Source organism: Scyliorhinus canicula, chromosome 10 (genome assembly GCF_902713615.1).
Source record: "Scyliorhinus canicula chromosome 10, sScyCan1.1, whole genome shotgun sequence".
NCBI classification, from domain to species: Eukaryota; Metazoa; Chordata; class Chondrichthyes; order Carcharhiniformes; family Scyliorhinidae; genus Scyliorhinus; species Scyliorhinus canicula.
The window spans coordinates 166,656,571-166,683,939 of record NC_052155.1 but is presented as its reverse complement, the minus strand read 5'-3'; positions in this window follow the sequence as shown (position 1 = coordinate 166,683,939).

Here is a 27,369-nt window from a genome sequence, read left to right as displayed (position 1 = left end):
TCTGCTTTTGTCCTTTGAGATGGTAGAGGTCGCGGATTTGGAACTGAATATCAGATGGGAGATATATTGGGTGGCTGATGGGATGTTGCCTTTTTTAAGTGAAAGATTTCATCCCCTGTGTTCTCACATCTGGTGCAAGAGCTTAATTGCAACAATCATTGTCTTTCTAATCGCATCAGCACAAAACTGTGATCCTTCTCACTGCATCCACCTTAGTGATCTAATATTAACGGCCAGCCTAGCGGGGATCCGTGAAGGTGAACTGCTCCAATTTTGGTTGCTGCACCCACAATTGTGAGCTTGAGTTTATTTTCAGTCATCTTTTTTTGGTTAACCGAGGACGAGAAATGAATGAAAGGAAGCCAGCACTGTGTGCAGCCTGCCTCAGCTATCCATACCCTTTGACATATGTTTGCATGCAGGGTCTGGATCAACTCATTTGGCTAGACAGCTGGTTTATGATGCAAAGCGAGGCCAGAAGCTTGGGTTTAATTCCCGTACCGGCTGAAGTTATTCATGACGGACCTGCCATCTCAACCTTACCCCAACCTGAGGTGTGGATGATCCTCAGGTTAAACCGCCACCAGTCAGCTCTCCCTCTGTAAGGGAAAAGCAGCCTAGGGTCATCTGGGACTATGGTACCTTTACCTTTTTACAGACCATATGCATAAATATTGTGACTGACTGCAAGTGAAGACTCATCATGGTGGCAGTGTCCAGCAGACAATCTACACCACAGGACTCCATTGTAACCAGTCACGGTTACAATGACTTCCCCTCGCCCCTCAAATTGGAGTTCCCAGCCACTGGGCCCTTTGTGCCCAGAGTTCGCTTTGAATGGCAGATGAGACAGAAAGATGGAAGGGAGCGATTTTAAAGTTCTTGTTTGTGCATTAAGTTTCTCCATGTCTATATCCCTCAACCTCCTCAAAAACCTCCATCCTGATGAGATCTCCTCTATTCTGACAGCTTTTGCATCCCCAAGTTCCTTCAGACATCCATCGACAGCTGTGCCATCAGTTGGCTACACACTTTGTGAATTCCTCTTCCTCCTCCCCCTCGCCAATTGCTCTTCCTCTGTACATCTCTTACCCCCCCCTTAAACATTGCTACTTAAATTCACCTATTTTGATGAAGCTGTCTTCACCTGCCACAGTGTATCTTTATATTGCGCAATGTTGTTATAATCCCATTTGATGCTATGACTGGAAAATAGAAACGCAACTTGAACAGAAACCCAAACAACCGTAGATGCAAACACCTTTTGTTTCACATGAATCTATCTAGTGTTGTACCCTTTCTCACACAGAAATACTAAATTAAATCCATTTAAACCAATACATTATTTCTAATATTTGACATACAATGCATTTAAGCCTACCTCTGTTTCCGACAGTGTCAAATTTGATCTGAACTCCTGCTGTAAAGCACTTGGGCCATGTCACTCTGTTAAAGTCCTGTACAAATGTAAATTGTTGCCATTGTTTAACGTATGGAGACAGTGCAACTGAACACAAAGTCCTCTGTGTACTATTTCTTCCAGTCGAGTGTAACCAATAGAAAATCTATCCATTTATTGCCCAGCACCTCTTATTAACTTCCCAAAACCTGAAAAGAAAAGTATCTGCTCATGACATTGTTCATTTCATCACACAATGTCGATTAGCACAGTCATAAATAATAACCAATGCTCAAGAAATATAAAATATAGTCCAAAAACAAATATACCTCATGACAGGAAATGTTTGATTTTTACCACAGTAAAACAGTTAGTAAAAGTACTTTGTTTGGTACTAATCAAAATACAGTCAGCACTGAAACCCAAGTCCTAATTCACTCCTGGAGCAAGTGTATAACTTATTAGTATAATTATTGATGCCCATAATTCACTTGCAGGGGCACCAAATTTGGTCATTTAATAAATAGGTGTTAAGTTGTGAAAGTTTGGTTTCAGCTTAGTGCCATGATTTGAACATATCCTGGAATCACAAAAACGAGCACCTGCAGGTTGTGGCTGAATGGCCACCTAAGATGGCGTCCTGCAAAGGATGCTGGGAAATCTAGTGGTGGAGTGTGCGGGTTGACACAAGGACAAAGAGAGAGAGCACGCAGTTCCTTGGAAATGGCAAGGGGAGTGTTGGTAGAGGGTGACCAGCTTAGGAGAGATGTCCTGTACACACAGGAGGAGGGAGTCCATCTCAGTCATCCATAGCTCCTGTCTCTCTCTCCCCTGTAGTAGCTGGTACTGGCTCTGCCTGAACTCATTCCCTCATCCCATTCTTCCTCCAGACCAAAGGGAACCCCTAACCAGATGCTCATGACCAAGCACTCCCTTTCTCCTGGTGACTCCAAACGGCGTCCGATAAGGAAGAGTAGCACCTTTTCAGCTGGAATCCTCAGAGAACTTTTGGAATAAATGCTGATGAGTTTTTATGAAATCGTGACCAAATGTACTGGAACATCTCACAATGTGTTTCAAAAGTCCTCTTCAAACCTACAGCAATGAGTCGTTTACTCCAAATTAGCGATTCGCTGTCAGTAGAGGGTATTAGTTCCATTGCCAGCCACCAAAATGCCCTATAGCCTCTTTATGGAGCTCCAGCAGACAATTTGCCTTAATGGCAATTTGAGGCTACGAGTTCCTCAAAAATCCTTTGGCAGCCGTTTCCAGCTGTTGCCTTAAACTCATTTAATAATGTTACATCTTGCGCTAAATGGCTAAATCAATATAGTCTCACATCCCATCGTGACTACCTCTTTAACGACTAGAACAGGCATTGTCAAACTCGGGGGCGTGACCCACGGGTGGGTTGTGGGCCGGTGTCGGGAAGGTCGCGGAGCCGCACGCAAAAGCCATAGCAGCTGGCTTTTAATAATGCCGTCTGCGAGCAGCCTTAAAAATGGGCAGGAACAGATAAAAAAAAATTTGGCCGCACTGCGCATGCATGCCCAATCATCGGTGCGTATGTGCAAAAACTATGCGCATGCACACCAAAGATCGGGCACGCGTGCGCCGTGCGGCCGCATTTTTTTATATGGTCGCAGTCTTTTGTTTCCAAGTTCGGGGGCCAAAGGGACCCAAAACTATTTTCTCCATTTTTGTCAGCAACAAACAAGATAAGAGAAAATGGTGGGTCGCGCAGGTGGGCTGATGTGGGCCGCGAAGGTCGGCCAGCATGGGTAGCGAAGGTCGGCCGGGTTGGGTCCTGAAGGTTGGCCTGTTGGTAAAAATGTGTCCCCGGACAAAATATTTGAAAAACACTGGACTAGAGCATGCAGGAAATCAACCCTTTGATATACGTACATTAAGTTCATGGGGCACGATTCTCCGCAACCCACGCCATGGGGGAGAATCGCGGGAGGGCCGGGCGAATCACGACACGCCACCCTGGCACCCCCCATGAATCTCCCACCCCCCACCCCCACAAATGGCATGTCGCGTTTTTCGACAGGCCGCTCGGAGAATCGCCGCTCGCCAATTCTTCTCACGGCGACCGGCGATTGTCTGGCCTGGATGGGCCAAGCGGCCTGCCGAACCCGACCGGTTCACGCCGGCGCCAATCACACCTGGTCGCTGCCGGCGTGAACAGCATGCGACCGGTGTTTGTGGGGCCTGTGGGGGTTGGAGGGAGGATCGAACACCATGGGCGTGCTCAGGAGATGTCTGGCCCGCGTTCGGTGCCCACCGTTCGTCGGGCCAGCGTCTCTAAAAGACGCACTCTTTTCCCTCCGCTGCACCGCAAGATCAAGCCACCATGTCTTGCGGGGCAGCGGAGGGGAAGACGGCAACCGCGCATGCGTGGCTGACGTCACTTAGGCGCCGCCGGCCGCGTCATTCCCAGCGTGCCACTTTGACGAAAGCATCAAGGCCCAGTGCCCGGAATTCATGCGCTGCCTCTCCTAGCCCCCGGGGGGGGGGGGGGGGGGGGGGGGGGCAGAATAGTGGTCGAGTAGCAGCCTCTGACGCCGGAGTGAAACACTCCGGGCGCAATTCTCCTCACTCACGACGGTGCGGAGAATTGCGGGGATCGTAAATTTTTACGGCCACGCTAGTCTGACGTCCTCCCGCTATTCTCCTCCCCCCCCCCCCCACGCCCGACTCCCGACACGATTCGCTGCCGCCGTTTTTTTTACAGCGAGCATCGATTCTCAGCTGGCCGATGGGCCGAATTCCAAGCCCTTTACGGCCGTTTTTACGAACGGCAAACACACCTGGTCTGGCCGTTCGTAAAAACGGCCGTAAAGTCCCGATCTTGGCAACCATGGCACCGATTGGCACGGCAGTACCACGGCCGTGCCAAGGGTGCCATGGGCCCGCGATCGGTGCCCACCGATCGCGGGCAGCGGGCCCGATTCCCGCGCACTCTTTGTCCTTCCGCCGCCCCGCTGTATCAATTCGCGGGGCGGCTGAGGGGCATCCCGGCCCCCGCATGCGCGGGTTTCGCGCAAATGCGCAATGACGTCAGCTGCGCATGCGCGGGTTGGAGTCTTCCAATCCGCGCATGCGCGGCTGACGTCATGCGACACGTCAGCCGTCGCAAACTCTGGCAAGCGGGCTTAACGAAATTTGTTAAGCCCGCGATGCCGGAGTTCACGGCTGCGGCATGCTAGCCCCGACCGGGGACCAGAATCGGTTCCCGGTCGGGGAGGGGGAGGCTGGCGTCAAACCCGCCCGTTTTTGACGCCAGCCTTACGATTTCTCTCTGTTTGGGAGAATCGCACCCTCCGGGTTTCACTCCGGCGTCGGCTGTTTGTCTCCCTTTGGGAGAATCACAGCCATGCTTTTTGGTGTTGCGTGCGAACTTATGGAATACAAAATTCAGAAGTGGTTACGTTTAAAATATCAAAGATTACAGAGAGACAAGCAAAAAAACCGGAAGAAATATAGAAAGATCGTTCAGCGGAAAGTTGCTGATCTTTTGTGCAATAAGATTAGTCAAAATCTTGAACCCCGTCCCCAGGTGGGGGCAGGATCTTATGAAAGGTTAGGGATGGAGATCAATAATATTTGTCTATCTCCACCTATCGCTGGCCCCTTATCCAGCCCCAACGCTCCCCCCCCCACAATACAGTATAAATCTGACTCCATTTCCAGTTCGCTCTAGTTTTGACAAAGAGCCATCCAGACTCAAAACGTTAGCTCCCTTCTCTCTCCACGAATGCTGTCAGACCTGCTGAGATTGGCCAGTACTTTCTGTTTTTCTTTCAGATTCCAGCATCTGCAGCAATTTGCTTTATCAATAATATTTTGCTCGGTAATGATATGGATTGACGGAGTTAAGATACAGATCATCCATGATTTAAATGCACGGCACATTAGGCTCAGGACTAACGAGATTCCTCCTCGCCCTATATGTATCTCTGCCCACTAATGGGCAAATAGCTGATCAGTAACATTATTCATGCCAGAACTGTGCTCACAAAATTTTAATTTGGATGGCCCCAGGAATATATACAAGGGTGGTAAGCAAGCAGTTGGTGCACACTAATAGTATGCTAATGGACTCACACCACACTGACGTCGACAAATACAAACTGGGGCCATTTCAGGGGGATTTTCACTTTGGGTGATAGTGTAAAATGAATGACATTGATTCATCCACTGGTTGTATCTCCTTCCTGGTATTAGTTTCTATTGAAGTCAATGGGAATTAAAATAAAGATAGGGACATACTAAGTTGAGCTATACCAAGTGACTAAGTTGTTGGCACTCATTTTATACCATCAGACAAAGCCAAAATGCCCTAATTGATCCTGGAAATCATTACTGAGCAAATGTTTAAGGTGATTTAACAGTAAAATGATATTTGTAAAAAATATAATTGAGTTGGAGAAGAAAACGGATATTTTAGTCACAGAGCTTGCTAATCATTTGTAGTCATCTATCATTAGGTGAATTGGACATTCTGGACGCGATGCTCCGAGCCCCACGTCGGGGCGGAGAATCCCCGCAACCGTGGCACACTCCCCGAAGCCGGCGCGCAATTCACCGAGTTTGACGTGGGTTTGACGCGGTGGCGGCTGCGGCCGCTGTACGCGGCGGGGCTGCCAATTCTCCGGCCTGGCTGGGCCGAGTGGCCGCGCAGATAAAACAGAGTCCCTCCGGCACCGTACACACCTGATCGCTGCTGGCGGGAACTCTGCGCGAAGGATCGGGGGGCGCGGCCTGTGGGGGTTGGGGGGGGACTCCGTCCCCGGGGTGGGGGGCCTCCGATCGTCTGGCCAACGATTGGGGCCCACCAATCGGTGGGCCGGCCTCTCCCCCCCCCCCACGGGCCTACTTTGTTGCGTTGCTGGCCCCTGAACCCCCATGCCATGTTGCGTCGGGGCTGGTGCGCTGAAGAAGTCCCCCACGGCCCAACTGCACATGCGCAGGTTGGCGCGGCCCAACTGCGCATGCGTGGGTTGTCGCGGCCCAATTGCGCATATGCGGGTTGGCGCGGCCCAACTGCGCATGTGCGGGTTTTGCGCGGCCAAACTGCACATGCGCAAGATTGTGCGGCACCCATTAGGCACCGGGAAGGGTGGCTGGAGCGGCGTGAAGCACTCCAGCACCGTGCTGGCCCCCTGTGGGGTCCAGAATCGATAGTCCCCGTGCCCATTTTGCGCCGTGTGAAATGCGATGGCGTTCACGACGGCGCAAGCACTCAGTCTCCATTTCGGAGAATCGTGCCCTCTGAATTCTCCCTCAATGATTTTCACAGTAACTTTGTTGCAGTGTTAAAGTAAGCCTATTTGTGACGCTAATAAATATTATTATTATTACTTGTGTATAGTTGTACATTGATGGGCATTCACATATCTATAATACCCACAAGGATGAAATGTCTTGTCCAGCTGCGAGAAAAATATATGTTTCCGTTTTGAATAATTCACCAGAATAGGATGTTGAATAAGTTATAAAATGGCCCCTTTTATTTAAAATATTTTCTGCTGACGTTAATCTTGCTACCGGGCATCACAATCGAAGCCAAATTTATTTTAGCAAAGAAGGTGTCAGCAAAAATAAAATCGCTAAAAGAAGCACCCCACCCCATCGCCAGCCTGAATGAGGAGCAGGAAACAAGAAATTTCTGTCTCACATTTCCACACCCATTAATAACGCATGACTTACAGAACAAGTCATAAGAACAGTCAAGAATGGCGGCAACTGACAGAATAAACTCTGCATGCTCAGGTGTAAAATGTCAAGTGACAAGTGATACCATTTAGACATGGCATATTTTTCTTATGGTTTGCTGCAATGTGACAAAGGAATGAAATCCCATTAAAGAGTTAGAACAAACACAAGCTGTTATCTTAGGAACAACATGTTTGAATTGTGCCATACATTTTTAGATCCTTTTGCAGTAGTCCGTATCCTGGCACACATATAAATATATAACTCTTCCTCATAGTGCCAGATTTATAAAATTACTATTTCGTAATTTAGAAATTTTGTCCTTATTCAATTTGGTCATAAGAACATAAGAACTAGGAGCAGGAGTAGGCCATCTGGTCCCTCGAGCATGCTCCGCCATTCAATGAGATCATGGCTGATCTTTTGTGGACTCAGCTCCACTTTCCGGCCCGAACACCATAACCCTTAATCCCTTTATTCTTCAAAAAACTATCTATCTTTACCTTTAAAACATTTAATGAAGGAGCCTCAACTGCTTCACTGGGCAAGGAATTCCATAGATTCACAACCCTTTGGGTGAAGAAGTTCCTCCTAAACTCAGTCCTAAATCTACTTAGTTGTAGACAGCGCAGAAGGATGTTGCAGGTTACAGAGGGACATAGATAAGCTGCAGAGCTGGGCTGAGAGGTGGCAAATGGAGTTTAATGTGGAGAAGTGTGAGGTGATTCACTTTGGAAAGAATAACAGGAATGCGGAATATTTGGCTAATGGTAAAATTCTTGGTAGTGTGGATGAGCAGAGGGATCTCGGTGTCCATGTACATAGATCCCTGAAAGTTGCCACCCAGGTTGATAGGGTTGTGAAGAAGGCCTATGGTGTGATGGCCTTTATTGGTAGAGGGATTGAGTTCCGGAGCCATGAGGTCATGTTGCAGTTGTATAAAACTCTAGTACGGCCGCATTCGGAGTATTGCGTACAGTTCTGGTCGCCTCATTATAGGAAGGACGTGGAAGCTTTGGAACGGGTGCAGAGGAGATTTACCAGGATGTTGCCTGGTATGGAGGGAAAATCTTATGAGGAAAGGCTGATGGACTTGAGGTTGTTTTCGTTAGAGAGAAGAAGGTTAAGAGGTGTCCTAATAGAGGCATACAAAATGATCAGAGAGTTAGATAGGGTGGACAGCGAGAGCCTTCTCCCGCGGATGGGGGTGGCTAGCACGAGGGGACATAGCCTTAAATTGAGGGGTAATAGATATAGGACAGAGGTCAGAGGTGGGTTTTTTACGCAAAGAGTGGTGGGGCCGTGGAATGCCCTACCTGCAACAGTAGTGAACTCGCCAACATTGAGGGCATTTAAAAGTTTATTGGATAAGCATATGGATGATAAGGGCATAGTGTAGGTTAGATGGCCTTTAGTTTTTTTCCATGTCGGTGCAACATTGAGGGCCGAAGGGCCTGTACTGCGCTGTATCGTTCTATGTTCTATGTTCTACTTCCCCTTATTTTGAGGCTATGTCCCCTAGTTCTGCTTTCACCCGCCAGTGGAAACAACCTGCCCGCATCTATCCTATCTATTCCCTGCATAATTTTAAATGTCTCTATAAGATCCCCCCTCATCCTTCGAAATTCCAACGAGTACAGTCCCAGTCTACTCAACCTCTCCTCATAATCCAACCCCTTCAGCTCTGGGGTTAACCTAGTGAACCTCCTCTGCACACCCTCTAGTGCCAGTATGTCCTTTCTCAAGTAAGGAGACCAAAACTGAACACAATACTCTAGGTGTGGCCTCACTAACACCTTATACAATTGCAACATAACCTCCCTAGTCTTAAACTCCATCCCTCTAGCAATGAAGGACAACATTCCATTTGCCTTCTTAATCACCTGTTGCACCTGTACACCGACTTTCTGTGACTCATGCACTAGCACACCCAGGTCTCTCTGCACAGTGGCATGCTTTAATATTTTATCGTTTAAATAATAATCCCGTTTGCTGTTATTCCTACCAAAATGGATAACCTCACATTTGTCAACATTGTATTCCATCTGCCAGACCCGAGCCCATTCACTTAACCTATCCAAATCCCTCTGCAGACTTCCAGTATCCTCTGCACTTTTCGCTTTACCACTCATCTTTGTGTCATCTGCAAACTTGGACACATTGCCCTTGGTCCACAACTCCAAATCATCTATGTAAATTGTGAACAATTGTGGGCCCAACACGGATCCCTGAGGGACGCCACTAGCTACTGATTGCCAACCAGAGAAACACCCATTAATCCCCACTCTTTGCTTTCTATTAATTAACCAATCCTCTATCCACGCTACTACTTTACCCTTAATGCCATGCATCCTTATCTTATGCAGCAACCTTTTGTGTTGCACCTTGTCAAAGGCTTTCTGGAAATCCAGATATACCACATCCATTGGCTCCCCGTTATCTACTGCACTGGTAATGTCCTCAAAAAATTGCACTAAATTAGTTAGGCACGACCTGCCCATTATGAACCCATGCTGTATCTGCCCAATGTGGCAATTTCTATCCAGATGCCTCGCAATTTCTTCCTTGATGATAGATTCCAGCATCTTCCCTATTACAGAAGTTAAGCTCACTGGTCTATAATTTCCTGCTTCTGCCTACCTCCTTTTTTAAACAGTGGTGTCACGTTTGCTAATTTCCACTCCACCGGGACCACCCCAGAGTCTAGTAAATTTCGGTAAATTATCACTAGTGCATCTGCAATTTCCCTAGCCATCTCTTTTAGCACTCTGGGATGCATTCCATCAGGGCCTGGAGATTTGTCTATCTTTAGCCCCATTAGCTTGCCCATCACTCCCTCCTTAGTGATAACAATCCTCTCAAGGTCCTCACCTGTCATAGCCTCATTTCTATCAGTCACTGGCATGTTATTTGTGTCTTCCACTGTGAAGACCGACCCAAAAAACCTGTTCAGTTCCTCAGCCATTTCCTCATCTCCCATGATTAAAACTCCCTTCTCATCCTCTAAAGGACCAATATTTACCTTAGCCACTCTTTTTTGTTTTATATATTTGTAAAAACTTTTACTGTCTGCTTTTATATTCTCAGCAAGTTTACTCTCATACTCTATCTTACTCTTCTTTATAGCTTTTTTAGTAGCTTTCTGTTGCCCCCTAAAGATCTTAAGTACGGAGCCAAAAAAGTAATTATTTACACGATAGAGCGATTTCTTCGTGTGCCAGGTGTAGATAATAATCTTTATTGTCACAAGTAGGCTTACATTAACACTGCAATGAAGTTACTGTGAAAAGCCCCTAGTCGCCACATTCCGGCACCTGTTAGGGTACACGGAGGGAGAATTCAGAATATCCAAATTATCTAACAGCATGTCTTTCGGGACTTGTGGGAGGAAACAGGAGCACCCAGAGGAAACCCATGCAGATACAGAGAGAACGTGAAGATTCAGCACCGACAGTGACCCAAGCCGGGAATCGGACCTGGGACCCTGGCGTTGTGAAGCAACACTGCTAACCACTGTGCTACGGTGCTGCCCATAGATAGAGCCAACTTTTAAGCAACAACATTATTAAGGCAAAGATAAAATTTTCAATCGCAATCTGAGAAAGGATAAAATCACATCATTATGCGATATCTTCCTGCTGCCTCTCCACTTTGAGGTCCAAATGATGTCCAGGCCCAAATCAGCCACATGAATCCCTTGATCCACTTTGGTGTAAGCACTCTCACATCAAAAGAGCTTGGATGCATTAATGTAATTCTTCCACAAGCAGCATGCAATCAAAATGTTCAAAGGGCTCGTAATGTTTACAATTTGTATTGAAATATATGCAAGTGAATAGTAAAGTACGTGGTGAATGTACACTTTCACAAAATGTAATGTACATGCAGACCTCTTGTTCGAGACATTCTTTTGAGAATTCAATGTAAAAGAAAGCTGCTGTTTTGTGCTTCTTTTAATATTGATACAGCACGGAATGGCTACAATCTAGGAGTTGATGATTAACAAAGTACAGAGCTGGATGGACAGGTAGAGGATTAATGGTTTCAACAGTGAAAACAGATGTCATTAATCTGTTGTTTATGTGTGTACTGTATGCTTGTTCAATCAAGCTACTCTCTAAAAATTATTATTCAAATAACCATCAATAGAAATAAATTGGGCAATGTTTTGATTATTCAAAGCTTCTGCCTGGGAAGGGTTCATATATAGACCAATAGTTAAATGGACTAGACTATACCATAATTTATTGTCTTACTCAACAAATGTATGGGGCGAGATTCTCCGTCCCGCTGCAGCCGTTTTCTGGTGCGGTTCATCCCCGCCGGCAGCAGGATCCTCTGTTCCGGCAGCCAGGCAATGGGGTTTCCCATTGTCGGGAAATCTGCTGGTATGAGTGTGCTGCCGACAAAGCGGAGGATCCCGCCAACAGAGAATCCAGTCCATGAGCTTTCAATTTTTATGGTGGCTGGCGGGAGTCTCGAACAGGAATTTTGTGTGGGTGCCCAGTATGGGGTGGTGCACTAGGTGGGTTTGGGCATGTGCAGGCCCTTCCCATATTAACGGCATTTAAAGAAAAATTTACAGAATCCTGCTAGGTTCACTGCCTGACCAGTGGGCAGAAGCCACGATTTGGGTGCCAGAAGATCAAAGCTCAAAAATGAAGCTGAGCCCAGGACCCCACTAACCGTAAGTCCATCACCAGGTGGGCTCATAACATCTAGAGCACTATTCTAAAGAAGAGCAGACAGGTTATCCCTGGTGTCCTCACGGACAATGATCACACGAGCAGGTGATTTAGTCAGAGCTACATTGTGGGAGTTTTCTATGTGCAAATTGGCCACTGATTTTCCTACATTACAACAGTGGCTATTGTTCCGACACCTGGGCTAGTGCATGGTCTATTCCAGCCCAAAGACACACAAGTGAATTATCCAATAACCCATATAAAAATTCCCCAAATTTTTGGCCTTGTCTGCCCAATAATTTACACTCACCAGTTTTGTAAGTTGAAACACAATTACTGCTTAGATATACCAGAAATAAAGATGTAATATGCAATAATTACAATGAAATAAGGTCAAGATAACCTACCACCCCACTTTAACTGCCCCACCCTCTATCCACACACATATAAGACAAACAAACACAGAGGGGTGGAAAGGGGTAAAATAATAAGGATTAAGATAAAAAGGATAAGAGTCCTTGCGTTTGATGTTTAATTCTTTTCTGCAGGCTTTCTCCTCATTACTCTGATTGATCAAATCCATTGGTGTCCAGCTGGTGTTGGTCTTCGAGCAGAACCATTCATTTAGAACTCACATATAGTAAGATTTCTTCTGGAGAGACGCTTCAGGCTTTATTAAACTGGACCTTCAACTCAATGATCCATATTTAAGACTATTTCTCTCTCAAGACCCTTTATCTCGTATCAAACCCACATTCCAGCCTGGGTTTTAGCCTCAAACCTTTGCAGTCTCAATAAAATGACACCCAGCCTGACTGGAAGGAGAGAAGAGTTCCTATGCTGGATTTTTAGAGAGATTTCACCATATCAGAGGGAGAAAAATCAGTGATGCTTCTTCCAACTTCTGAACCAAAAACAAAACTAAAGCAACCCAGCCTTACTGGGGAGAGAAAATCATTCCGGAGAAATCCCAGTCCATATACCAGCCACCCAGGGGCCTCCAATCATCTGGGAGATCCCCCAAGTGTTGTTCCGCCTGGTCCTCACAAATGCGGACCTGTGGTGAATGACACTTAGCCGGGGTCTCCTCGGAGAAGCTGGTAGACCCCGGGTGCTGTCTCAGTCTGGTTTTGGCAGAGTTAACTGAGCTTTTTGGCCGGGATCCAAACCACAACATCTCGTGAGATCACATTAGATTCCAGCGGGACGCAGCCGGTCAATCGGACCCATCAATGTGTCTTTTTTTCCTTGAGAGGAGGACTCCCTGACAGCCTGTACTATGATGACCAGTTCAGCATGCACCGCTCACAGAAACTTTATGATCAGAGCGGCCACTGTAACCAAAAATGCTGACTCGCCTTTATTGTCTTTAATTATTTTAGCACGTCTCTGGCGTTCAGTCTCTTGATGCGTAATCATACTGTATCGCATTAAGGACGTTATGGTGGAGCTGAATAAAACGCTGGTTAGGCAACAACTGAAATGAATGAAAATGAAAATCGCTTATTGTCACGAGTAGGCTTCAAATGAAGTTACTGTGAAAAGCCCCTAGTCGCCACATTCCGGCGCCTGTTCGGGGAGGCTGTTACGGGAATTGAACCGTGCTGCTGGCTTGCCTTGGTCTGCTTTCAAAGCCAGCGATTAGCCCTGTGAGCTAAACAGCCCCAGAGCTAAACAGCCCCACAACTGGAGGACTGTGAGCAGTTCTGTTCACCCCAATGTAGGACGGATGTTATTTCACTAGAAAGGGTGCAGAAGACGTTCACCCGGTGTTGCATGGGCTGGAGCATTTCAGCTATCAAGAGAGGCTGGTTGGATAGAGGTTGCTTTCCTTAGAGCAGTAAAGGCTGAAGGGGAATCTGATGGAGGGTACAAAATCTTGAGGGACATAGATAAAGTGGACAGGAAAAAAAAAAAATTTCCTTATTAGAAGGGCCACTAACCAGGGAGCATCGATTGAAGGTCAGGGGTTGGAGATTTAGAAGGGATGTGAGGGGAAACCTTTTCATGCAGAGGATGGTGGCAAGCTGGAACTCAGTGCCGGAAAGAGTGGCAGAGGCGGAAACCTTCACGACGCTTAAGAAAAATTTAGGTGAGCACTCAAAATGCCATAACATACAAGGCTACGGACCATGTGCTGAAAAATGGCATTAGAATAGATAAGAGTTTGATGGCCAGCGCAAACACGATGTGCCAAAGGCCACTTTCTGTGCTGTGAAACTCAATGGACGGGATTCTCCGTCAGCTGACGCCAGAATCGGGAAACGCGATTTCACGCCAAATCGCAATTCTCCATCGCCTCGATTGGGGACAATGCATTCCAGAATGAAAGTACAGTAAACGCCGTTGGCATATCATTTGCGGGCCCGACCCGATATTCTCTGGGGCCTCCGCAATTCTCTGCCTCCAATGGGCCGAATTCCCGACAGTGAGGTTCACTTGTGCTTTTAAAAATCGTCAGACCTGCTGAGGGAGAGAGAGGGGTACGGAAAGTATCCAACGTCATCACAGTTTGCCGACAGTTGTGCCTCTGGCTGGGGTGGGGGTGGGGGGAGGGGGGTTATCTGCCATGCCACCGGAGTAGTGGGGGTGGCCAGGATGGGCAAGGAACATCATTGCCGGAGCCTGTAAGACAGCCATGTAGTTGCGCACACCGCTGACTGTCCACTATGAACTTAGGGCCATGGGTCATATGGGTGTCCCCCCAGGGCAATCCCCTTGGTGCCCTCTGGCTCTAGCTGACCTATCAGCATATTGGGCGCACTCCAGTGCAACCAATGCCATCTTGTTGGCTGCGATGATGTGTGTGAGGGTTGAAGTTTGTATATGCGGCTGCAGCTTGTCAGCCTCCCGAGTGTCAATCACGGACCAGGCGAATCCGCCACCATTTCTCATTGGAATCGATTGTGTTCCATGTAGCACCACTGCTAGCCCCCCCAACAGCCACTGAATCGGTCCAGGTGCGGCGCCAGTTACGCTGTTGTGGAAGTCCACAAAACCGGCCCCGGCATCAACACTTATCTCAGGAAAGGAGAATCCAGCCGAATGACTCGATGCTATTGAAAGAAAAAAGTGCAAAATGAACAGGTTTCAATTCACCAACTCTGAAGCCAAAAGTAAAGTTAAAGGAATACAGGCAATGAGCCACAAAGCCTTAAGGAATCTAGTTGCAACATCAAATGTAGCAAACGATTACATCTAAATGAACTAAAGCTCTCCATTCAGTGACTATTTCAGTTATGGAAGGATTATTCATCTCCATCTTTATAATATTAGGTTGGGACAAAACATTCCACAGCTTACAATGCTCCTTAATGAATAGCCCAAAGTTATGTGAACTAAGCTAAAAATTGTGACCCAGACCTATTCAAATACGAAAGTAATTTACTTAGTTAATGATGGTTATAGGGAGTCTTTTTTTAACCATTGTTCTGGTTCTGAAAGATTTGAAACACCTGCTCCAGTTTCAACTTTGAAATTTGTTTTACGTACATTAACCATAATGTCTGTGCTCTAATAGTTCCCATTTGATCCTGTAATTTCTCTCAAGAATGGCACTTCATTATCTTTTTCATCTTTAACTTCTTGAATGCTTTATGATTTTAGTTGTTTTTCCTTTAATACTTGTGTGAGGAGTTTTTGCTGCAATATATTGATTTAAAATAGCCTCTCTTGTCAGATTTTGTGATGAGACAATCTTTGCGCCAATGCAGCCTTTACCCAGTGCAATGAGAATATTGATTAATGGTGGCTGCCATGTCCTCTTATACTTGCTCTGAATCAGCTATTGTGCTCCACAAGATCTCTTTATCATCTCAAATAAATATCTGGGGGTGGATGCTCACTACCCGCTGCCGTAGCGGGTTTCCCGATCGGGCGGTGAATTGAGCATCAGCCTAAAGCCAAGATTGACACCCGGTGCTCTGGACCCCCCCTGGTGGCAGCAGCGAGCTGCGCGCCTCGCACCAGCGGGAAGATGCACCCATTTGCACTCATTTGCATTAGATTAACCGGAAGCCCAATTCTCTATTCCCCCATGGTGTTCCAGCCCTCTCAGCCAGAATTCATGCATGCATGAATTGGTGCAAGTATTTTCAAGTGTGGCCCTGACGTGGTGGTCCCCGCAGTGGGTACGGCTTTCAGTGCATAATGGAGGTGCCCCCCAAAGTCCATCAGAAGGCCCCCTCCCCCCACAATGCAAATCCTGCACCCTCGAATGCCCGTGACACCCCCCAGGATTTTCTGGTTCCCCCCTCCCCCCCAGTACATGGGTGACCTGATCTGCATCGCCCATAGAGACCCCCAAAATAAGAGACATGCCCAGGGACCTGCTAAATAAAAAGACCCTCCAGAAGAGAGACCCCCACCAGGACGTCTACTGCAAAGGAGACTTCTCAGAGACCCCCTGAATATGGAATCCGCCCAGAGACCACCTGAATAAAGAGACCCCCTAAATTAAGAGAACACCCATAGAGACCCCCTCCTAAATAAAGAGACCCCCCAGAACAGAGACCCCCATTAGGAAGTCTACCCCAAAAGAGACCCCTGCTAAAAGATCCCCAGAAGAGAGACGCCTGTGAGGAAGCCCCCCCCCCCCCCTCCACCCTAGAAGCGAGACCCCTGTCTGGAAGCTGGAGAGCAGTCAAGAGAGAGACAGTGAAAACAATGACTGCTTTACCACTCATCTAGGCAATGCACCTACTGGCTCAGGCACAGGAAATAAAAAAGGCAGCTGTGTTTAAAGCCCCTCAGATCTTTCATCTGCAAGCGATTCATTCACTTCTCTTTGATATTTATTTTTACTGGGCTGTGATTGACAGTTTTCACAGAGCCCAGCTGTCAGAATTGTTCCAATCATCTTCCTTCACCATTGAGTAACTCTGGAGTGCTCTAACCGTAATCTTTATAAGCATCAAGGTTTGATTGATATCTCCTGGACAACTTCAAACAGAGTTAAGTGCTGTCAATTTCTAGCTGACCACTTCAAAATCGCTTAACCGTGAAGGGAGGTGATTGTAAAGCGGTTAATTCTGTTTGAAGTGGTCCAGGAAGTTTGATTATAAACTTTGATTTGCGCTTGTGCTGGGAGTGAGAACCCAGAGGCAATTCATGACCCTTGCCATGAAAATTAGTACATGGTTGGGATTGCGAGGGATTCCCTTACAAATCCTGCTATCAGGCCTCAATTTTGAGTGGGCAGCCCGAGAGCAAGGTCCAATGACTGAGCCCCCTCACCCACTGCAATGCAATTCTGCTCCCACCCCAACACAGGAATTTATGGGTCACCCCTCTCCCACAGCACAAGGGTGACCCGACCCCCCGACGACCCTAATAGAAACCCTCCATTAGAGCATTCGCACTGGAAACCCCCCCTCAGAAAGGCCCCTGCCTGGAAGACCCCATTACAGAGACCTCTACCTGGAAGCCCCCATTGCAGAGCCTTCTGCCTGGAAGACCCCATTTCAGATACCCCTGCCTGAAAGATAGAGAGCAGTCCAGACAGAGACAGTGAAATAAATCTCTGCTTTCAAACTCGCCTGTGCAATGCACCTGCTGGCTCAGACAGAAAAATCAGCACATGTCAATTCCTGGAAAGAGAAAACCACATGATCTGGCTTTAAACCCCTCAGATCTTTGATCTGCAGGACTTTCATTCACATCAATGAGAAATTGATTTTACTAACCTGTGATTGACAGCTTCCACATACAGCCAGCTATCTGGATTTTTTATTTTATTTCCCTTCACACTTCAATGGATCTCAAGTAGCCCGCTGTGAAACTAACCACAATATTTATAAACATCTAGCTAAGTTTGGCAGATTTTAAACCACATCTAAGGCTGTTAAGTGCTTTCTATAGAGAAAAAGAGGAAGTGAGAGCACCACGCTCTCTCCTGGTCTTCGGGTATGTCTATTGAACTTCCCCCTTTCTATAGTGGTGTTCTTTCCAAGAATAAAATAAATGTTGAAGGCTTTGATAACCTCCCCATATGTTGTGGTGTCTTTTTTAATGCTGTATCTGACTATTACACCATCTGCACTGCTGCCCATTGCATAGAGAAGGGTACTGACCTGTTCCTTGCTAGTTTTCTTTGCTCGTCCCACAACTGTTCTGTAAATGGTAAAACATCAACTCCACATCTGCCACTTCTTGACTTGATCCATGCCTTCCACATGTTCGAAACATTGTGGTGAAGGTCGGATTTTCTCCAGGGCTTCTCTTCAGTGTCACCTTTTCTTGCGTTCTTTTTGCTCTTTTCTAACTTGTGCTGTCCTTGTCTCAGACTTATTTCTGTTACTGCTTGCTCCAGTCGGAGAGTTCTTCACTTGATGTATTTTCTGATGTGTTTTCCGCTGTCTCCATCTATGATCATCATTGTAAGTCTCAGATGATGTTGTTCATGGTCTTGATTTATGGATAATGCTGGGAAACTTTACCTTTTAGTGAACATTATACTAGTTATGTACAGTAGAGGCTTAGCATGAGGCTCTACATAGAACAATCTCTCAGAATGCTCAATTTTCATGTGATCTTACGTCACTGATGATGTAGGTTCTGTATATACATATTTAACATTAATACTTTATATTACAGTAAGAACACCAAGCCACAGGCAGTTCTTGATAGAATTGGAAAGAGTGCAACAGGTGATGTTTTTGTAAGATACTGCGTTAATGAGAAGACCATGTTTTATGGGCATTATGCAAGAGATCACGATAGCCTCACATGTTCTAAGCAAAAAGATCCACGTTATTTCAAATCAATTTTTGTTCAGATGTATCCCCTTTTTTTTGTATAGAGAAGAACGATTTGGGCAGAAGCGGACAGAAATATAATTTTCATACTGGGTGGAAATTATGTGCACAATACCGAATGTAGTAGCACTAAAACTGGCGCATCAATGCTCAGAGAGTGCAATTGAAACAATTGAGATAACTGAATACATCACCCTAACTACTTTTAAACATTATTTCCATTTGCTGCAGTAAAGGACTGGTTTGGAATCCAATTAACATTCTTTACGCCACCCACTTACCTGCAATTTTCACAGTGATTTGGAAAGCACAGCTATTATATCATGCCCGATGCACTGTCGAGCACTGCTTGGTAATGCTATTGAAGGTGAAAAAGTCGTCTTTCTGCGATTAAATCTATATCATGCAGTCATATACCTGTCGTTATGAAAAATAACAGTCATGGGCATTGTCACAAAAAATGAGCAGAGAGTAAGGTTTATTGATAGTTTATACAGGGTCTGACTGGAGCTTGAAGTGAGAATTTGATTTTAAGGCCTTTGATTCCCGTGATTTATAACTTTGAAATACCAACTGTTCTTTTCTCTGAATTTACGGCAGTCTCCTACCTCCAAGTGTTCACTGGGATAGTAGTGCTATATAATTCAGATTGTTTAAAGAGCTAATTTATCTGTATTTCATCCAATCATTAGTGCTGTATTAATATTTTAAGTCCCTGGGCCCAGAAATCCAGTGAAGCTGTGCCTAATTTGCAGGTGTAAAACTGACTGGTGGCAGCTTGTGCGCGGAAGTGTGCTGCCTGCTATATTAATACAGCCATCGAAAGAGATGATCGGAGCCTGTGCTTGAAGGTGCATTGTAGGGGCTGCATGGTTGCTCGATATCCCCCTCCACCAACCTCCAGGCTGCTGCCTGCAATGGAATGGCGCTCAATTATATTTATAATGTCATAATTTCTAATTTCATCATTTTAAATTTACAGCTATGTAAAGTTCTCTCCAGCTTTGACAAAGAGCCATCTGGACTCAAAACGTTCGCTCCCTTCTCTCTCCATAGATGCTGCCAGACCTGCTGAGATTGTCCAGTATTTTCTGTTTTTCTTTCCGATTCCAGCATCCGCAGTAATTTGATTTTATATGCACAATCATATTTGCTGGTGAGCTGCCTGGATGACGTCCAGTAGGTGCCTGCAGTTCACTGATCCCATGTCGAAGGAGCCCAATATCAGGACCCTATACCCAGTTTGTAGGCTGTTGTGAACTAATTTCTCAACTTCAATTTCCAATGCCTTGATATTTAGTTTTGCGATGTGTTATGCGAAATCTTTCTGATTTCCTCTTTTTGTCAGTGTCCGTCAGTAGCTACTCTGAACATGACCTGATTGGGGAAGTGTAAACTACACTGGGCAGTATTCTCCGGTGGCCGACGCCAAAATTGGGAACGGCGATTGGGCAGAGAATAGCTCCCAAATCCGAAATCGCGGCCGGCGCTGGTAAATCGTGATGCTCCGCCCCCTCCAAAACAGCATCATTATCGGGCCCATCCACAATGCTCCGCCTCTGATGGGCCGCGTTTCTGATGGCATGGTCCACGTGTGGTCTCAACAGTTGTGAACCTGGTGTGGTGGCTGCTGAGAGAGAGAGAGGGCGAACGGATAGTGTCCAGCACCGCCATACTTCGCCAACAGTTGTGTGGCTGTCCGGGGGGGAGCTTCTGCCATGGCTGCGGGGAGTAGTGGGAGGTGGCCAGGAGGTGGGCTGTGGGGTCGGGCTGGATGGGTACGTGGTCCAGTACAACCAGCACCATCTTTTCGGGCGTGGTCGGTGCGAGTGTGGGGGGGTGTAAGTCTACATGCGGCTGCTGCATGTCAGCCTTGTGCATGTCCATTATGGGCCCGGCAATTCCACCACCATTTTGCACATATTTTGTGGGTGTTACAGCCACACCAATATCTAAGCAGACGGCCTTATAAAGCGGCATTTTAGTAGCTTCACACAGATCAATAATTAAAGAGGCAGTGTCACCAGGACAAATGGTTAGAGAGAGCTGTGATTCAGTGTCACACACTCACTACATAATGAATCACTCATGGCATTATCGGAGAATATTGTTATGGATATGTTCTACCCTGCTCACTCTTTCACTCCCATGGGTATGTTCCAATTTATGCCTTAGAGAATATGTTCACGAATCTTGGTATCTAGGTACGCTTCCAGTAACGTTATTCTGAGGAATGTTAGAGATATTAATCATTTTAACTGTTAGAATTAATCTCAGCTTTTACAAGACCTCTCTCTGCAATAAATGATAAAGTACGATATCTTCAAATATTATTTTAAATTTAAATTAAAAGCACATTTTTTAACAATGGGTGAGCAAGCAAATAGCCTCACGGTGATAGAATATGTTCAACCTTTATCATATATGTGATAGAATATACAGAATGTTGGGCACAGACATTGGCTCATCTATGCCATTGTTAATGATCTACAAAATTATCTCCTCCCACCTTACTTCATCTCACTTTATCAAGTTATCCTTCTCTTCCCTTTTCCTGCATGTTGCTATCCAGATTCCCCCCCCCCCCCCCCACAAACACATCCACTCTACTTGCCTCAACTGTCCTGTGCTCCTGTGCTCCACATTCTCACAACTTCTTTGAGTCAATTCTACCATTTAACTCCACAATGCAAATTAATAGGAGGTCGGAATTGTAACGCTGAGCTATTCGTTTTGCAGAATCCTTTCATAGAGAGAATATTCTATTTTTATTTAATTTCTCACTATTGCAGGAGCTGTGAATAATATCCTTCAGATATCTAAACTGATTTGAAGATTTGATGAGTTACAGCTCCTTAAGCATCCCGAGATAAATCATATTAGCCCGTGACCCTGGCTCATCCCCAAACTTTGCGGACAACTCAATGAAACTTGAAAGCTTTGTATTGGGTTGAACTTGGCAAATGATTCTGGCTGTAGTTAGCGAGACAAGGGTTGCAGTGTATGTTTTGTTATGCTCTTGAACTGGCATAAGCTGCTTCCTTGATGTGCACTCTGACAAAGGAAGGTTCAGACTTGGAGATAGCTTTAACACGTTTATTAAACCGTTAACAATTCTCCTACTTGGATTCGACTCTCCTGTCAATCCTGCTATAGCTACTCAGACTGATGGACCAGTCTGCTTCAATCCATGTGGTGGGTGTGATGTGTTTCAAATCAACCCTGTGTACTCACTGAGAGTCTCCACTGGAAAGAGGAAGTCATGTGTGCTGTGTCCTTTTATATGGGTTGGTGTAATGCCCTCCTGTGGTAGTGTCACCTCTGTGTGTGTCATGAATGCCCATTGGTCATGTCCTATCTTACTGACCTATTGGTTGATTGTTTGTGTGTCATGTCTCTGGTGCTCCCTCTAGTGTCTATTTAGTCTACGTGTATTTACATTAACCCCTTGTGTATTTACAGTGATGCATATCACCACAGTGTGTTGAGTTTAAACCTCTTGATCCAAATCTTCCATTTGAATTACATTAGTTCCCTAGTGTATTGCATCAGAAATTCTACAGCAGCCACTGCTTCTACTTCTTGTAATGAATGTGCAATGGTGGGCAGTCCGAGGTGCTGTGGTGTTCCGGCACCTCCCTTGCAGGAGTCCCCAGCACGGGCCCAATCACCTCCTCCTCCCTCGGGGTGCCTGATGGCCCCTGCGCTACTCCATGGGATGTGGCATGAGCGGTGCTATCCCCTGAGGCTCTCCCGTCCCCCAGCGCTGCCAGGCCTGGAGGCCTGCCCTGGTCTCGACCAGGGTCTGCATGCTCGCGGCCATGGAGCACAGGGAGTGGACTATCTCTGTCAGCGACTGCATCACATCACCCATTGACTGTGCCACCACCTTCTGAGTTTGTGTCACATCAGCCAGCAACTGCGCCATCTCCCTCTGGGACTGGGCCACATCCCTCTGTGTCTATGCCACGTTGGCCAGCGCCTGTGGCGGCCGCGCCGTGCAACATGGTGTTGGCCGTGCGTGGACCCGGCCTGTCGAAATCCGCCCCCCTGTAACCAGCCTCTCCAACCCTGGGCCACACCCCACCAGTCCCCCCAGCCCCCGCTGAAGCCCCCTTGCCACCCCAAAGGTTCCCCTCTGACTGTGGCGGTGCTGGACTCAGTCCGCAGCTGCCACGCGAGGTCGCCGAATGGTGTGAGCACACGCAAGCGACGCCGTCGGGGACTCGGCCCATCGGGGGCGAAGCATCGGGGAGGACCTCCGGTGACGTCCAGAGGCCACCCATACGGTGTGCGGCATACTCCCCGCGCACGCTGTTTTTGAAGGGGCGTAGCATCGCAAAAATGGCGCCGCGCCCGATTCTGGCGTAAACGGGGATTCTCTAGCCGAACGCCAAATGGGATTTTGGTGTCGGCGATCGGAGAATCCAGCCCAAAGTAACCATCATCCCAGATGACCATAGGTTACTTTCCCTTTTGAGGGGAAGAGCTGACTGGTGGTGGTTTAACCTGAGGATCACCACATCTCAGGCAAAGGGAAAGTTATCAAGAATAACCTCAACTGCTGCAGGAATTAAATGCAAGCTTTTGGCCTTGTTCGATATCACATGCCAGCTGTCTAGCCCGCTGAGCTAAACCAACCCCAAGCCAGCAGGCTGATTATGAACCTGTTGAACTGTGTCTTAAACATTTCTTCCAACAACTCTTGGAGTTGATCTTCAACCTGGAGTTTCTGCTCATAGTTACGGGATCTGCCTAATGAGCCACAAGACCTCCCAAGGGCGCAATGAGATCCAATTTCTTTTCACTGTATCCCATCCAACCCCATAATCTTTCGCAGAGACACATCTTTTTCAACTCTTTTAGTTTTCTAATGGCAGTGATGGCAGCCTTGACCTCCTACTACAACTTCTCACATTCACACTGGCAGCAGCATTATTAGGGGTGACATTCATATTAAAGTAGATGCAGGACTTGGGGGACAAGTACTTGATCTCTGCTGGCTTTAGTTACAAAATGCTGGTACACTGAGAGCCACAGTATTCTCTCAGAACTGAATAACAGAGAAGTGAAGAATGATAGCGGAGAATTTCATTCTATTATCTCCAGGAATCAGGGAGTGTTCAAATTCCTTTTCTCCTGGGTCAGCAAAAAATGATCTCTCTAGCAATGCTATTTTCTCAAATGTAATCATTTACGGTTAGAAATGGCGTTGGCCGTGTTAGTGAATAAATATGAACACATTTGTATGATTTTAATTTCTGATGCTTTGTTGGAAATGTTAACCTGTTTAAAACAAATGTGTTAGCATCTCTGCTTGAATAACATCCGGACGAATGTCATATTAGTTGGTTTAACGTTCACCCAGTATCACCGACTCTGAATTCAATGTTTTAGATTACACTCTCACTTCTCTGCTTTTAATCACTGTCGTCCTTAGCAGATACGTTTTCAACTATTCAACAATTTCAAAACTGTGACTAGATATGTTTACCTCCTATATGCCTTCTCCCCGTGGTTTCCTTCCGGTGCTCCGGTTTCCTCCTAGAAGTCCTGAAAGACGTGCTTGTTAAGTGAATTGGACATTTTGAATTCTCCCTCTGTGTACCCGAACAGGCGCGGAGTGTGGCAACTTGGGGATTTTCACAGTAACTTCATTGCAGTGTTAATGTAAGCCTACTTATGACAATAATAAAGATTATAAAGATTATATTGTGGACTGGATTCTCCGGTCGCCGACGCTGAAATCCCGAGGGGCCGGAAAATCCAAATTCCCGACAGAATCGCGGGCGGAGCCGCTTCCATGATGCTCCGCCCCCTCCAAAGCGGCGTACTCTGCGAGTACACCACGTCACGTATCGATGGCCTCAGGCCATTGCCTGAGGGAGCCTCCCGATGCCCCGCCCCGGCAGGCCCAGTTCCCGACGGCATGGGACACGTGTGATCTCCCCCTTCGGAACTCGGCATGACGCCTCCAAACTCAGTCCAGTGCTGCCACAGTTGGGGGGAGGACTGATCAGCGGGCAGGGGTGGACATATTCGGGGCACTGTGGTGGGGCGGTCTGGGGCTTGAGAGCCGGCTGAAGGGGGGAACTATTTCACGGGTCGGGTCCGCGAGTGGCATCCGCCATGAAGCACGCATTGCCACTGCAGGCCGCCGCCGTGCGCATGCACATGCGCGGCCACGTACCTGGCAATTCTCCAGGCCATATCGGCAGCTAGAGCCAGGTGCTCTAGGCTGCCTTCCTGCTTGGCCCCAGCAAATTGGGAATTGTTGGCAATTTTGCACCAGTTTCCACCGTTCCCACACTGGCCTGGGGACATAGGGCTGGATTCCCCGCACCTCGACGCCGAAATCACGTTCGGTGACGGGGCGGAGTACTCGGTTCCCTGCACGAAATCGGGACCGGCGGCGGTTGCGCGATTCTCCGCCCCTCGGAAAGGAGCGTGCTCAGGGAGTACGACGCGCCGATTATCCAACGCCTCAGGCCATTGCCTGAGGCCCACCCCACTATTCTCTGTCCCCGACGGTGTGGACCACTCATGGTCCCACCATCTGTGATACCCGCGTGGCGGCTACGGACTGGGGTTGTTTTGTGCGGGTGGTCGGGGATGGGCGAGTGGCCAATGCGGGGGACTATTCCGGTGGTCCAGGTCCGCTGGCTGAGCCCGCCATGGAGCTCGGCCGCTGGAGGCCGCCGCTGTGTGCATGTGCTGCCTCTGACCCGGAAGTGCGGGGTCCGTATCAGCAGCTGGAGCTGCGAGCACCACAACAGCTGCCTGCTAGCCCCCTGCAAGGCTGTGAATTTGTTCAGTTTTCCTGACGTAAAAGACCACAGTTTTCACGACGGCATGGGGACATAGTCCCAAAAGCGGAGAATCCAGCCCTATATGTTTCATCATCGGCTTTGACAAAGGGTCATCTGGACTCGAAACGTTAGCTCTTTTCTCTCCCTACAAATTATGCCAGACCTGCTGAGATTTTCCCCCATTTTTTTCGTTTGGTTTTATATTATATGTCGCCTTACGTATTTTCCTGGGTACAACAATAATGCCATAAATGGTATGAGTGTCTTGTGTTTAGGAAGGTGCACTGCCCAATATTTTTCAAAAGGCTGCTGTGACACAGGGTTGGAAAAATGGGCTCCCTTTATGATTTCAACATGATACAATGGGCTTGAAAATTCACAGGGATTCCACTCATCCTCTCTCCTGGGAAATGGTGGACGTCCTGGTCTTGACAGGTGTAAAGATACATTTCGAGAGACTTCATTGGTGAACAAGAAAGGATTTATTTACAAGGATCTGCAGGAGCAGCAGCATGTCTGCTGCTAGTTTCAGAATGCCTCTGCCGAAGATAACTCCTCCCTCCGGGGTGATTCCACAATTAATCACCCAGGCCAGGTGACCCTTACTCTGCTGTGTTGCCCTTAAAGGGACAATCTCCACAGCAGGCCTCCATCATTTGTAGGTTACTCTGCCATTCCTTTTTCAGGCTGGAAGCTGAAAATCTCTTTTACATATCAGGGTGGGTACAGTAGTGAGTTCACTACTGACTGACAAAGCTGGCATCCAGCATATCTCTGGAGGCTGGTACTCTGGGTGAATTGAGGCATGCCAGCTTCTGGATGGCTGACGGTTGGTCAGATAGACCAGCACAATGGAGCCCCGAAGAAAAGTGGCATTTTGTTTTGGATCAATGAGATGCCTTTCATATATCTCCTCATGTGTAACTCCTATGTTTTTGACAATGGACCAAGAAAACACTTGTGAAGACAATGGGTGTGATTCTCCGCACCCGGGAGAAATCGTGAGGCTGGATGGATGGATACAGCGAATGGATACAGCGGGGCGGCGGAAGGATAAAGAGTGCGCGGGGTAAGTACCCGCTGCCCGCGATTGGTGCCCACCGATCGCGGGCCCATGGCACCCTTGGCACGGCCGTGGTACTGCCGTGCCAATCGGTTCCATGGTTCCCAGGTGTTTTTGACGTTCATAAAAACGGTCGTAAAGGCCTTGGAATTCGGCCCATCGGCTAGCTGAGAATCGCTGCTCGCCGTAAAAAAACGGCGGCCAGCGATTTGTGTCGGGAGGCGGGCGTGGGGTGGGGGGGGAGAATAGCAGGAGGGCGTCGGACCAGCGTGGCCGTAAAAATTTACGCCGCCCACTATTCTCCGCCCCGTCGTGAGTGTGAAGAATTGCGCCCAAAAGGTTTGATATGAATTGTTAAATTGCCTTAGTTCACAGAGAGGAAGTAAACACAAAAGCAACAACTAAGATCAAGCTCATGTAATTCACTCAGTAGAACTAATATTTGCATGCTGGTATGAACTGACAGATGGGCTACACTTCCCCACTTCAGTGAGTTGGCCTGTTTGGCTGAAATATTTGATATTTAATTTTTAACTAGTCTTTTGCATCATAACACTCCGAGTCTGGTGAAAAGCTTGCCCAAGAACCCTTTTGTTTCAAAACCAGACCATCTGGGCGAGGCCTTGTCCTTGTGTTATTGTGTTCACAAAAGAAAGGGGCAAGTCTATGCCAGATAGCCTTCCTGAGACCTAATCATTTCAAAGTATTTTAATAGCTTTCCATCAAAGTCATTTAAAAGAAAATGATTGCATGTCATGGTCATAGAGTGTTACAGCACGGAAAGAGGCCCCATCGTGCCTGTGCCAGACATCACACACCTATCTATTCTAATCCCACTTTCCAGAACTTGGTCCATAACCTTGTGTGCGATGGCATTTGAAGTGCACACCTAAATGCTTCTTGAAAGTTGTGAGGGTTCCCGCCTCTACTACCCTTT